Below are 15321 nucleotides of genomic sequence, written 5' to 3' on the forward strand. Positions count from 1 at the left end.
TGTACATTGATAAGATCTAGTTGGTTTGACATCAGAATGTCCATGCAATTTAGGAGGTAAGTTTTGCTAAATTCTCTGTCTCAGTTTTCTACTTATATAGCAAGAATGCCAAAATTAAAAAAAAAAAGAATTCTGAAAAATAACCATAAGTAAGCATATAAGGAATATTTTAGCTCTTGAACTATAGTATCTTTTATAAGTTATTTTCTGGGCAGAGGATGGGGAGGTGGATAAATGCTGATGGAAGGAGACTTTGAGTGATGAACACACAATACAATATATAGAGGATGTATTATAGAATTGTACACCTGAAACCTGTATAATTTTATTAACCAATTTCACCCTAATAAACTCAAGAAAAATAAAATATATTTTCTAAACCTAATTATGAACACTTTGGGATGTTTAATTTTACATTTCTTAATCTAGCTTTGAACCGTAATGACTTTTCTTGGAAAAAATAGAAGCACAATTTGGTTAAGCCTAAAACAAATCACTCAGCTATCTGTTAACACATGATTACACAGTACAGAAAGTCAGACATATTCCTTCACTATTTTGGAATTAGAAACTTAATGTCCTGAAAAAATCCATAGTTTTTAATATTAAAATACATACCATAAAAATAGAAATGTAGAAACATTTTATTATAATTGCTAGCCTCACATTTTAATGGTAAAATAATTCAAAATTATTAACACTGTCACAAAAGCTAAGACAGATGTATTCATTATAGATGAACAGATCCATGAAAATTATGTTAAAGTGAATGGGAGAATCACTTAAGATTATTTACAATACAATTACTGAGGACATTTCAACTAAAAAGGAAACAAAAAGGACATAAATGAACTAAAAAAAATGACAAAAGAAATCCTTTTGGTTTGTTTGTTTTCCTTAAAGGGAAGCCAGTAAATAAGGGACCCAGAAGCATTTAAAATGTAATAGAGCCATGTGTGATTTTTTCTGGGACCCTGAGCCACAGTATTATCTGGTGAAAAATGAACCTGAGACATTTATTGTTGCCCGGGGAATGCCTAGGCCGTCAGTGATAGGTTTGGATTGAGGCTTCGCTTGAAGGTTATGTGAAAACTTTGTCATTCAAAGTCACACCACTGACAAGCACTATCCTCCATGGGCTACACTGAGCTCCAGTGGATAAACAAAGGGGCAAGATGTATTATAAAGTGCAGGGAACCCTCTGCCTCCTCACGATTACTCACTCAGATTTATGGTGTATGATTTTGACTCACTCTGGCCAGGTCCCTGATCATGCCGTAAAGAGGCTCATGATCAATAAATGCACATTGATCACAAGTGTTAAACATGCACAAGCTGGCACAGATATCACAAAAGAAAGCTAGTCTTTAAATTGTGGCAGTCATTAAAGTGTAGACCCCAAACAATCACTCTCTATTTTGATCAACCACCGTTTTCAGCAGACCAGTACTAAATGATTGTTTGGCTGTTTCTAAAAAGCAAATCCATCCTCACAGACCAGAGATTTACTGCTCCACAGGATATTGAGAAAAAACATTCCACAGGTTTTGATAGCAATCTTTAAAAAGGCATCCTAAACTGATTTTGAAATGCCAGCATCAGTGGAATAAATGAAAGATTTCCCAAGATGATTACTTTGAAATGGACAACTCTAATTTGGGATTTATATCAGTTCTTTACTCTTGATTCTGTGCCCACCCCATAAAAAAGAGGATAATTCACCCATTAATCTTCACCATTTCAGCAAATGACCCCTCCACTAATTTGTCAGTCCCAAAGACTTATGGTCATCCTTGACTCCTTTCAATTTTTTATAACTTACAACTCATCTAACAGTATATTTGACAAGGACAGCAAAGTAGTTTTGGTGTTGAAAGAAATCTCTTCAGGTAGATTATGCCTAAACTAGTGGCCCAGTACGCAAAATTCATGCACAATAAAAGGGGATCAATTAGAGGAAATATTTTAATATTGCTATTTGCCCTTTCTCTATAAGAGAAGTGTCAGAGATGAAAGAAAATTAGCACAATCTATATGAAAAGCTTCCTCCTGTCAGAGTCTGGGGCACACCACGGGACCCAGAGTCAAGTCCCCACCCACCCATGTGCACCTTAGAATTGCATGAGACCCAGACCTGGCTGCCCCTGCCCCCTCCATTGGGCTAAATCCAGACCTGGCCAGTCTCACCCTTGTCAAGCCCCACCAGGCGGGGGGCACAGCCTCAGGGGCAGGGGTGTGACCTGAGGTCCCCCATCAAGCCATGCCAGGTGGGAGACGTGGCTTGAGATCCCCTGTCAAGCCCCACTGGGCGGGGGGGCGTGGCCTCAGGATCCCTGGCCCGGCACCGAGGCAGAGGGTGCAGCCTCAGGTCCCCCGGCCTGGTGTCAGTGTGGGGGTGCGTGGCCTGAGGTCCCCTGTCAAGCGCCACAAGGGTGGGGGCGCAGCCTCAGGTCCCTGCTGATTGCTCATTAAGGCTCCTTACGGGAACTCGGCGTCTGCTGTGGGTGGAGCCATCTTGTGTTATAGAAACCTCACCTCTGCCGTGGGCACCGCCATCTTTGTGGTGGAGTGATGGTCAATTTGCATATTCCCTCTTTATTATATAGGATTCTAGCTCAAGTACAATTTGCTAAAGTACAGTTTGAGGTGATGCAAAGTAAAACAACTATTTGTAGGTCAATCATGAAAGGAATACACAGATCCCGAGTGTTATGTTTGCCCTGAGGTAAGCACCTGGGTGCCCAAACCTTTTGATGGGTCACAAGAGCAGGGAGGAGTCAAATGAGAGGTGTAGGAATGGTAAGAGGTTGGACTGGAGACTTGGCCATGAAGCCTCTATATAACGTCATGGCAGGGATCAGGATGAACAAGGAGAACGTAGAGTTTCTTAAGAGTCTCTTACCACCAGCTCACCTTCTGGGGGTTTATGGCCTAAATTCATATTACATCTATGGTCCTTTCAAAACAAGCAAAATTTATCGTCATTCCTCGGGATCCTTTGCTGGTTCATCCTCTTCTCCCTGACCACTTAGGCCTGAGTGCTTAGTTCTTATTTTTCTCTATACTTGCTTCTTGGTACATATTCACTCACAAATGTATATTTTCCTCCTGCTTAAACTCCAGCTTCATATATCTACCTGCCACTAGGCATCTCCAGTTGAAAATCTGTAAAGCTTCCTGTTTGGTCTGATCAAATAATTGAATTAATACCCCCGCTCCTGGGAACTGACCTTTAAACCACTTCACAACTGACATTCCCTATTGCTTAGTCCACATTTCACTTGCTAAGACCACATTCCAATTACTAAGACCGGTATCTTTCCCTTCAGGACCCGCCTAGAGAATTCTCTGCCCAAATAAAGCCTGCCTAGGGTCCTTTAAAATCTCTGACTCCTGTCCCTGGATGCTGGCACCATTTGGGGGCTCAGCCCATCTGGTTTTCCAGATGACTTAATAAATTCATAATTCTTTACCCCTTTCAGCCTTGTGCATTCCTCCTTTGGTGACCCTAACGTTTGGTCCTTAAATGGTATAGGCCAGTAAGTCGGGACAAGCAGAATAGGGAAACTGAGATAGTTATAGCAGTTTGAAGCCATCTAGGAAATCTAGATACCAAGCAGTCTGCAACCATCTAGTAAATCCTGTCTTCCCTAAATCACGGATACTTGATAGTGAATGGTTTATATTTTTCCTCCTTAACTAGAGGGTAAATATCTTAAATCAATCTACTCAGGGAAACAGATAGCAGAAACCCAATTAGTGCCATTTGCTGACGACACCCAAGTACAAATGAAGCTAAGAGAACAAACCTCATTTTCGTATATTAGACTAACACCCTTCAAACCAATGTCTCTTTCCTTCCACTAGACCAGTGGTGGGCAAACTCATTAGTCAACAGAGCCAAATATCAACAGTACAACGATTGAAATTTCTTTTGAGAGCCAAATTTTTTAAACTTAAACTATAGAGGTAGGTACATTGTTATTAGCTTAATTAGGGTACTCCTAAGGCTTAGGAAGAGCCACACTCAAGGGGCCAAATGGCTCGTGAGCCACAGTTTGCCAACCACAGCACTAGACCATTTGTCATAATCCTTGTTGTTCTAGCTTTTGCCTCAGTAATAGTAAAATTTATAAAACAGTTTGTCTCCACCAGGTTACAAACCCTACTTGTACTCAGAAAATACCATCCTTAGACAACATCACAACCTCTTTTTATGCTCAGGCCTCATCATCCTTCTGACAGCAAGGATTTTGGCTCTTAAGGAAAACGTCATCTCCTTTCATCCGGAAGCAGCTAAGAGCCCTGCACCTCTTTCTCCAAAAACCCTAGAAGGGGGGATGTAGGCCCTGAGACCCCCAGAGCAAAGACAATGGGCCAGTACAGGCATAGAAACTCACTGGGCCAGAAAGCTCCAGATGCCTAGCGAGGGGGAGAACAAGACCCTGCCCGCAGGGTAACATATCCTCCCCTCCCATATTACTAGGCAGGCAGTTTAGACCCCTGATCTTTCCCTCCTAAAGCGAACACCTAGGCCTCAGTTGTTTTTCAGCCCCAGCCCCAGAGAAGCAGCAAAACCAGTGAAATGATGATGTGGCAGCCTCAGCACCAGCTTTTACCTCCTAAGTCACTCAACAGGACCACTTTCGAGCCCTCACCAGCCAGTCTCTTGGGGAAATCATGCTGCTGCGACCCTTCGCTCCAACCATGAGAAGTCTATACATTGTTCCAGCTGACTACAATCAAAGTCCATTGCTCTCTGATCTCAGCGTCCCCCCTCAGCAGGAAGCAACTATGGAAGGTATGTCCCTCTTCCATAAAACAAAAAGGCTGGAATGTTAGGTCTGATCAAATAATTGAATGGATACCCCTCCTCTGGGAACTGACCTTTAGACCACTTCACAATCGACATCCCCCTTTGCTTAGACCACATGCCACTTGCTAAAACTACATTCCACTGGCTAAGACCAGTATCTTTCTCTTTAGGACCTGCCCAGAGAATTCTCCGCCCAGAAAAAGCACGCCTAGAGTCCTTTAAAATCTGACTCCCTGTCCCTGGGTGCTGGCACCATTTGGGGGCTCAGCACCATCTGGTTTTCCAGATGACCTAATAAATTCATAATTCTTTACCCCTTTTGGTCTTGTGACCCTAAGACTCTCTATAACTGAATTTCTGATTTCTCCCACTCCTCACCAAACCTGCTCCACCTACATCTTCCCCATTTTACTTGCTCAGACACAAAACTTGGGCCATACTTCACTCCTTTCTTCTTTCCACATCCAATATAGGAGGAAATTATGTTGGCTCTACCTTAAAAACTATCATTATCTGAGCAACTCTCACCACCACTACTGCTACCTTCCCTAGTCTCTTGCTTGGATTACTGCAATAATCTCCAGCTTCTCTGTCTTTGCCTCCTTGCAGGCTACTCTCAGCACAGTAGCTGGAATCATACTCCTAAAATGTAAGACAGCTCATGTCATTTCCCTGCTCACACCTTACAATAGCTCCTGGCTTCCCTCAGAGTAAAGCCAAGTTCTTAGAGCCCCAAAGATCCCACATGACCTGACTATACTGCCCCTCTGACCTCTTACCTCACTACTCTTCCTCGCTTACTCACCCAGGCCCACTGCCATCCTGGACGTTTGTGGAACACATGACAGACATGCCCGCCTTAGGATCCCTGCAGACACTTTTCTCTCTGTCTAGAATGCTCCTGCCCCAAATAGCCATGTGGCTCATTTCTTTACTCTCTTCAACGCTTTCCCCAAAATGTCCCTTCACAATGACAGCTCCCTTAGCCACTCTATTTGAAATTGTAACTTGCCCCCTCCCTTGTATACTTGATCCTTTTTTTGACCCTATGTTTTTCTTTCCATAGCATATATCCTCTTCTAATATACTATATAGTCAAATTATTCACTATGCTTATTATTTATTATCCAGTTTGCTACATAAAAAAAAAAAATTAAAAAGCCCACATGCTAACCGAACAAGCTCAGGGAAGGCCTGCAGTCTTGCAAACTCAAAGACCTAAAGTAAGCACAAAAGACGGTCTGAAATTAAAACTTTAACGAAAAGCCATTTATGGTGGGTAGTCATGTCCTAGGTTGGTATCTTCCCTGACAACGGTCAGTCTTTACCTTAACTGAGACTATTGTCTTTTTTTTGCATCTCAGATCACATCCCTGAAAAATGTCAGGGTAACGTGTAACTTCCCTTTTTCCAGCCCCCTCAGGGCACAACCAAATGTGCTGGGTGCCAGAATGGAGACATAAATTCCTTCATTGTTATTGTTATCATGTTAATTGTTGACTTTTAATTATCCTGTACCCACCTAAGTAAAAGAAGCATGTGTCTATCATTTTACTTTTTATCCAATCCCAGAGGTTTCCCTGCTTTGCTTTCTCCTGCCTCCCTAATCTATCACCAATGGATTTCATGTAACCCACTTACCTCTCCTCCTTTGATTATAATGTATAAAACAAGGTGAAAAACTTTCATTCTCCAGAGCATTATCCCAATACATTGAGATTCTGCTTCCCGGAAATTGTTGACAGTTTGGCTCAAATAAACTCACAAAAATTCTTTACAGGTTTGAATGTTTTTATGTTAACAGTTCAAAGATAAACTCAACAAGGGCAGGGATTGTGATTGTTTTATTTGTTAATTTCTCCGAAGTACCAGACCACTGCTTAACATAAAAAAGAAACTAAAAAAGATCTAATAAAGGAATCAAATAAACCTAGAATAAATATGATGCCCAAATATGAAATGGAAAATGTGAGAAAAAAGTCACAGGTCTTTCTCATTCATAAAAATATATGTAAAACTAAACAAATAAAAATAAATAAAATGACAATTCAAATCCTCCGATGTATAAAATTTATGTTGTGTGTAGTGCTGAGACAGAAAGAAGCTAGGTACAGAGGAACAGAACCATAGGAGGAGCAAGTGAAACCCGGAACCCAGGTAGGCGGAGTTACTATGGTACCCAACTGGGCGGGGAGGAAGGGTTAAGGTGAGTGGCATAAACTTTAAAATGTATGGATATTACTAAGACAGGCAGTTTGCAGATAACTAATAAGGAGCTAGCAAGACTGTCTTTCCTCCCCCCACCCCCCAAATTAAAAGCGCACGCCAGCTTCCTCTTTGCCCCCCTCCCCCTGTGCAGCTCTCAATGGGTACCTGGCATTCCTGTTGTGGAGGAGCACATCCCCAGTGCCCACGTGGCTTATGACCATGTGGGCCTCCACACAGGAGCTATTGGACTGTAATTAGCTTGGATACTAAACTACTCCCAACTGCCACATGGAAAGGAAGCTCTGGACACTGGGCTCCTCCTGGAACCCCAGCTGCACCTTTTCCAGGACTGGCTTCTCTCAATAAATGTTGGTTCCATTAATTATTTTTGTCTGAGACTTCAGTCTTCAATTTTTGTGAGACAAAACACCCACATTTTTGGTTTTAACATGCAAAGCTGTTTCACTGTTAAAAAGTTCATAATTTTCTTAAGGTAATATACTACATGATTATCCCTTAGACAAGAAAACAGTATTTTATAAAATTCAGAGTTCATATGTGTTTTAGCAAACTAGGAATAGATGAAAATATTCTCAGCTCCTAAAGGGACTACATTAAAATCATACTCAATAAGTAATTTCAAGAGCATTTTCCTTAAAACTGAGAAATAAAAATAAGGAAGTCTGCTACCACTATTTATATGCAACATTTTTTATGACTAGAACTATGCAATAATGTAAAGATAAGAATTTCCTCAAAATAAATATGTGATTAAATACATTTTTTTATTTATTTTATTTTTTAAAAATATATTTTATTGATTTCAGAGAGGAAGGGAGAGAGAGAGAGATAGAAACATCAATGATGACAGAGAATCATCGATCGGCTGCCTTCTGTACGCCCCCTACAAGGGATCGAGCCCAAAACCCAGGCATGTGCTCTTGATTGGCTATTGAAGCTGGGGATTTTTAGTCCACAGGCCAATGCTTTATCCATTGAGCCAAACTGGCTAGGGCTGATTAAATACAGTTCTAATTAAAATAGTTACCATTTATTGTGGAATTTGATAAGTTGATTCTAAAATGTATTCGGAAAAGGAAGTATATATTTGAAGAAAAACTGGGAGCAAACCTGCCATATCAGTTAACAAGACATTATAATGCTACAGAAATTATGTCACTATAGTAATATGTAGTAAATAGCATCAAGGCAGGGGTGACAAATGTACCAATGGAATACACAGCCTAGATCAAGCCCACCTTTGTGTTGAAACCTGATATATGATAGAACTGGCATTGTAGCTCTTGGTGGAAAGGATGGACAGTTCAATAAACTATATTCTGACAATTTCTTATCCACATGGGAAAAACTAAAGTGGTATCTTCCCCCATAACATACATACAAATCAATTCTAGATGGTTCAAAGATTTAAGTGTTAAACACAAAATGTTAAATTTCAAAAGATACAAATTTTTATATTTTGAGGAGTAGAAAATGATTCTTAAATAAGATCCCAAAGCAAAATAATAAAGAAAAACCCTGATAAATTTTACATTAAAGGTAACTTTCTCTAATTATCAAAATACATGGTAAATAAAACTAAAGCAAAAAACTGGGAAATATTTGCATATCATATAACTAATAAATGACTAGGTTCCAGAAAAACAAAGAACTCATAGGAATTAACTGGACAAAGACATTCAACCCAATAGAAACACATAACAAAACCATGCACTGGCCTTTCTCAGATGAGGAAACAATGATTGCTACTATATATATGAGAAATTTCTTAGTTTCATTAGATCAGTGAACTGCATATTAAAATCATAATAAGATGCATTTTCATACTAAGTAGGTTGAGAAAAACTGAAAACACCAGGCATAGTATTGGTGAAGATACAGAACCAAAAACTCTAGCATTATTGAGTGGAATGCAAAATGGTTTGACCATTTTTAAAAACAACTTGGAATTAACTAGTAAAGTTATAAGCTAGTTATTCTTCTTCTAGGCATTTCACCTAAGAATTTATTGAACCAGTGCTCCAAGAGGCATAGACAAGAATGTTTATATTAAACCATCAAGTCCGGAACTTGATTATTTCACCCTGCTAGCAAGCTGACGAGTTAGCCAGTCAGAGATTCATAGATTCTGGCAGAAAGAAACAAGCCGTTAGAGTTAGAAGCAAGATAGTTTATTATTCATAGCAAAAGCAATGGTCAGAGTAACTTGTAGACCCCAATTCCCTCAGGATGATGTGGTGCGAGCCAGGTGTTGCTGGTACAAGCAATGAAAATGCATTACAGAGAGAAACCCTGAGACAAAGAGACCTGGTTTTATTTAAGAGTTGCTGACAAACCTGCTTATTCTTCCTTCCAGAGAGTGACAATACCTTATTAGGCTGAAATATAAGCAATTCTCTGGGGGGTTGGGGGATAAAAGGTGGGCATCTCTGTCTTTATTATCTTGGGATATCTTTAGGTAGAGGGTCTCTCTATCTTTATTTTCTGGGAACATAAATAAATGAGCTCCAGAGTAGTCCTTATTCCTATCTTTTTAGGGGTGTTTGCTTACACAAATATTCCTAAAAGGATAACACTGGAGCAAATTGGCTGTTAGTGTCAGATGTTAAGCAACAGGTGAGATGAATAGAGAGTCATACCTGACAGTTTGTAAGAGCATGGTTTATAATAGTAAAACAAAGCAAAACAAAACTACATGCTTGACAACAGAAGCCTGGGTGACTATTTTGGGGACTACCCAAACAAAGAAATATTATGCAAAAATTTGAAAATAAAATGAACTACAGCTTTTTTCAACATGCATTAATCCTATGTTAGCAAACAGAGAAATACATAGAAACATAACACAGTTCGCCTAACGTCAGGAATCGGGTCTCTGAACCGAAACTGCTGTAGCCGCGGCTGAGCCGAAGGATAACGGATGCTGTGGGCAGCTGGTCAGACGCCTGTTCTCCATGGCCGGCCGCATCTGGCTGGCTGTCAGCAGGAGCAGTGCAGGATCCGGGACCCTAGGCCCCGTGGAAGCCGTCATTCGCACGAAATTGGAGCAGGCCCTGAACTCAAGTGCTGGAACTGCATACAGAGAGCGGCGGCCCTGTGGTTCCACCAGGCAGCGAGACACACCCGCGTGGCGGTGGTGAGCTCTGGCTTCCAGGGACTGAGCTCCCTGTAGTGACACTGGCTTGTCCAAGCTGTTCTGGCCGAGGAGCTAGCTGGGCCCGTCCACACTCTGGTCATACAGATGGAGAGAGAACCCTCAAATGGACTTGAGCCGCCACCACCCCGCTACACCCCACCCCACCCCCACCTCCCGCCTGGGTGGGAGCAAGAAAACGCTAGGAATCCCCTGCACCCCAAGAGAGCGAGGACCAGGATCTAAATGGGTTGGGTGAGAGGACACTACCAGGGCCTTCTTCCTTACAGTACAGTCCAATATCTGTAAGGGATGAGGACCGCTGGACCCCATTCAACAGGCCTACACGTTATTCTCTGGCGGTAGCAACTCATTTCAGATGAAAGCTAGCCCAAGGAAAGAGTAGAATCACTCATTACTGCTTTTGCCCTGGACTATACAGGAAAAGCTGCCCACTCGCTTCATGTTAAATTCTGACTAAGGAACTACCAGATCTGATGAGTTGGAAATAATCCTATACATCACAAGAGAAATTATCGTTAAAAAATGTATATGTTTCTATGTATTTGGTAAAACTAGTAAAATAGTTTAATTTGAACTATACACATTAGAAATAAAATTATAAAGGAAAACAAGAGAACAATTAACATAAAATAGTGTTTAACTCTGAGAGGAAACAGAGGAGATGTGTTTAGAGATAAACACAGGATATTCCAAAGATATTGACAACATTTTACTTGCTGACATTGATATGAGTATTAGTTTTATTAATACTCTTTCAACTGTACATAAAAGTTATAGACAGTATTTTGTAACACAACAACAACAAAACTAAGTACCTGTTTAAAAAATTGACAAAGGACCTAAACAGACATTTCTCCAAAGAAGACATACAAATGGCCAACAGTTAATGTGCTCAACATCACTATTCATCAGAAAAATGTGAACCAAAATATAATGAGCTATCACTTAATGCCAGTTAGGATATCTATTAGGAAGGAAGGAAGGAAGGAAGGAAGGAAGGAAGGAAGGAAGGAAGGAAGGAAGGAAGGGGAAAAAATAGAGACTGAAGGGGAACCCTGATACAATATTGGTGGAAATGTAAATTGGTAAAGCTACTGTGGAAAAAAGATTCCTCCAAAAATTAAAAGAACTACCATATGAGTCAGCAATTCCACTCCTAGGGATTTAGCCAAAGGAATTGAAATCAGGATCTTGAAGAGATACCAGCACTTCCATATTCATTGCAGCATTATTACAATAGCCAATATATGAAAATAACCTAAATGTCCATTGCAGATAAATGGATCAAGAAAAATGTGGAAAAGTGATGTTACCAAGATGATGACATAAGTTATTCTCAATTTTGTTCCCACTCACAAGAGGCACAACTAACAACTCTTCATGAACAAGACACCAGAAGAAAATTCAAAAAACAGAGGTGAGACTGAACTTCCCCTTGCACCACAGAGACCAAGAAAGACTGCATTAGAAGGATTAGAAGAGTGGCTAACATGGACCACACTGCCCCTCCCACAGGCTGTCACAGAACCACTCTGAGAGGTCTCCCCTGAACCTATGGTTTCTTCAGTGGAAAAAGAGAGCCCAGGCATGACATCTAGCTCCCCCAGAATTATGGGTGCTTTTTGAGAGTCCTCAGTTCAGTCTTGACTCATGAGGGTCAGGGGGAAACCTGGTGTGCTTGATTACAGGGAATCTGATTCTGATGAAAAAGAGGAAGGGAACTTGCAGCAACCAGTGCTGAGATCTTGGCATTTTCTAGTATAGATTATATGTTCGATCCCAAAACAAGTCTTACCAGATTCTAGAGATTGAAGTTACACCAAGTTTCTTCTCTGACCACAATCGTATGAAATTAGAAATCAATAACAGGTGGGAAATTGGAATACCCATGAATACATGAAAATTAAATAACAGTCTCTTGAACAATCAATAGACCAAAGAAGAAACTAAAGAAAAAATAGAAAAGTATCTTGAGACTAATGAAAAGTTTCTTGAGAAAATAGAAACACAATATACCAAAATTTATGGGATGCTAGAAAAAAGAAAAGCAAAAAAGATCTTAAATTAAAAACCTAAGTCTTCACTTCAAGGAAAAATAGAAAGAACAAACTAAGCACAAAGATTGTAAAGAAAAGAAATAAGAATAGAGTGGGAATAATTGAAATTCAAAATAGAAAAACTAACAAAACTAAGAGTTGGCTCTTTAAAAAGAAACAAAATTGCCAAACTTTAGCTAGACTAACCAAGAAAAAAGAGAGATACTCAAATCAACAGAATCATAAATAAAAGAGGAGATATTACAACTGATACCACAGAAATAAAAAGAATCATAAGAGGCTATTATGAACAACTATATGCCAACAAACTGAACAACCTATAATAAATGAAAAAAATCTAAGAAATACACAGCCTACCAAGACTAAATCAGGAAGAAATAGAAAATCTGAATAGTCCTAGTAGGAGAATGAATCAGTAATAAAAAATAAAAAAGCCTCCCAATGAAGAAATGCCAAACAACAGACAGTTTTACTGGTAAATTTTACCAAACACTTACCGAAGAATTAATACCAACATTTCTCAGACTCTTCTAAAAAATAGAAGGTAGGACAATCCCAAACTCATTTAATGAGGCAAACATTACTTAATACCAAAGCCAGAAAAGGACACTAATAGAAAAGAAAATACAGGCCAATATTCCTGATGAATGTAGATGCAAAATTTCTCAATAAAATACTAGTACTAGCAAATTGAGTTCAGCAGCACATTAAAAGGATCATTCACCGCCGAAACCTGTTTGGTTCAGTGGATAGAGCGTCGGCCTGCGGACTGAAGGGTCCCAGGTTCGATTCCGGTCAAGGGCATGTACCTGGGTTGCGGGCACATCCCCAGTGGGGAGTGTGCAGGAGGCGGCTGATCGATGTTTCTCTCTCATTGATGTTTCTAACTCTCTATCTCTCTCCCTTCCTCTCTGTAAAAAACCAATAAAATATATTTTAAAAAAAAGGATCATTCACCATGATCAAGTGGATTTCATCCCTGGGATGCAAGGATGTTTCAACGCATGAAAAATCAATTGATGTGACATATCACATTAATAGAATGAAAGAAAAAAATGATTATTCATCTTAACAGATACAGAAAAAGCATTTGACAAAGTTCAACTTCTGTTGATGATAAAAACTCTTAGCACATTAGGCACAAAAGTAACGTACCTCAACATAATAAAGGACATATATAACAAGCTCATAACTAATATCATACTTAGTGGTGAAAAACTGATAAATTTCCCTCTAAGGTAGAGAATAATACAAGGTGCCCACTCTCACTACTGCTATTCAACATGGTATTAGATGTCCTAGCCAGAACAATCATGTAAGAAAAAGAAATAATTCGCCCTAGCTGGTTTGGCTCAGTGGATGGAGCGTTGGACTGTGGATTGAAGGGTCCCAGGGTCGATTCTGGTCAAGGACATGTACCTTAGTTGCAGGCACATCCTAGGTGGGGAGTGTGTAGAAGGCAGCTGATCGATGTTTCTCTCTCATCGATGTTTCTAACTCTCTATCCCTCTCCCTTCTCTCTTAAAAAATCAATAAAATATGTTAAAAAAAGAAAAAGAAATAATTCAACAAAGTTTGAAAGGAAGAAGAAAAATTGCCCCTACTTGCAGATTTCATGATTTTATATATAGAAAATCCTAAAGCTTCTACCAAAAATCTGTTAATCTAATTAATTTATAAAGTTTCAGGAAAGAAAATCACTATACAAAAATCAGTAGTGTTTATAAACACCAAAAACAAATTATCTGATAAAGAAATAAGGAAAATTATGCTATTTACAATAGCATCAAAAACAATAAAATATTTAAGCAAGAAGGTGAAAAATTTCTACACTGAAAACTTGAAGTCATAGGTGAATGATATTGAAGAAGACACAAGTGAATAAAACATATCCTATCCAGTCATGGATTGGAAGACTTAATGTTATTCAAATAGTCATAATACCCAAAGCCATCAATAGATTTAATGCTTTTCCTATCAGAATTCCACTGGCAGTTTTTACAGAAGTAGAAAAGAATCCCAAAATGTATATGAGACTACAAAATACCCTGAACAGCCAAAGCAATCCTGAGAAGGAGCAAAGTGGGAGACATCAGACACCCTGATTTCAAACTATATTACATAGTTATAGTATACAAAGCAGTATTGCACTGGCATAAAATCAGAAACTTTAGCCAATGGAATAGAATTGAGAGACAGAAATAAATCCATGCATACACAGTCAAATAATATTTGATAAGAGAATAAGCAATGCTCAATGGAAAAAAGAAAGTTTCTTCAATAAATTATGCTGGAAAAATTTATATTCTCATGTAAAAGAATGAAAGTACATCCTTATCTTATACCACTCATAAATATTAACTCAAAATGTATTATTAAAGGCTTAAATGTAAGACTGAAAATCATACAATTCCCAGAAGAAAGTATAAAAAAAATTCTTTTGTTATTGAATATATTGAGGTGATATTGGTTAATAAAGTTATATAGGTTTCAGGTCTAAAGTTCTATAATACATATCATATATTGTATTTTGTGTTCACTACCCCAACTCAAATCTCCTTCCATCACCATTTATCTCCATTCCCTCCCTTCTATTTCCCCCTACCCCTTTTCCCTCTGGTAATCACCATATTGTTGTCTGCGTCTATGAGTGATTTTTTTGTTTGATTGTTTGTTTAATCCCTTCACTTTTCCCCTCCCCTCTAACAGCTCTCTCAGTCTGTTTTCTGTATCTAAGAGCTATTTCTATTTTGTTTGTTGTACATTAGATTCAACATATAAGTGAAATAATATGGCATTTGTCTTTCTCTAACTGGCTTATTTCACTTAGCATAATACTCTCCAGGTCCATTCATGCTGTTGCAAAAGGTAAGATTGCCCAAATGACATCAGTAGTTAAGTGAATAAAAAAGCTGTGGTACAAAAACAATAAGAAAGCCCATTGCATGAGAGAACATATTTGCCAATGATATTTCTGATGAGGATTTAATCTCCCAAATTTACAGAGAACTCATAAAACTTAACAAAAGGAAGATAAACAATCCAATAAAAAAAAATGGGCA

Source organism: Myotis daubentonii, chromosome 1 (genome assembly GCF_963259705.1).
Source record: "Myotis daubentonii chromosome 1, mMyoDau2.1, whole genome shotgun sequence".
Classification (NCBI taxonomy): Eukaryota; Metazoa; Chordata; class Mammalia; order Chiroptera; family Vespertilionidae; genus Myotis; species Myotis daubentonii.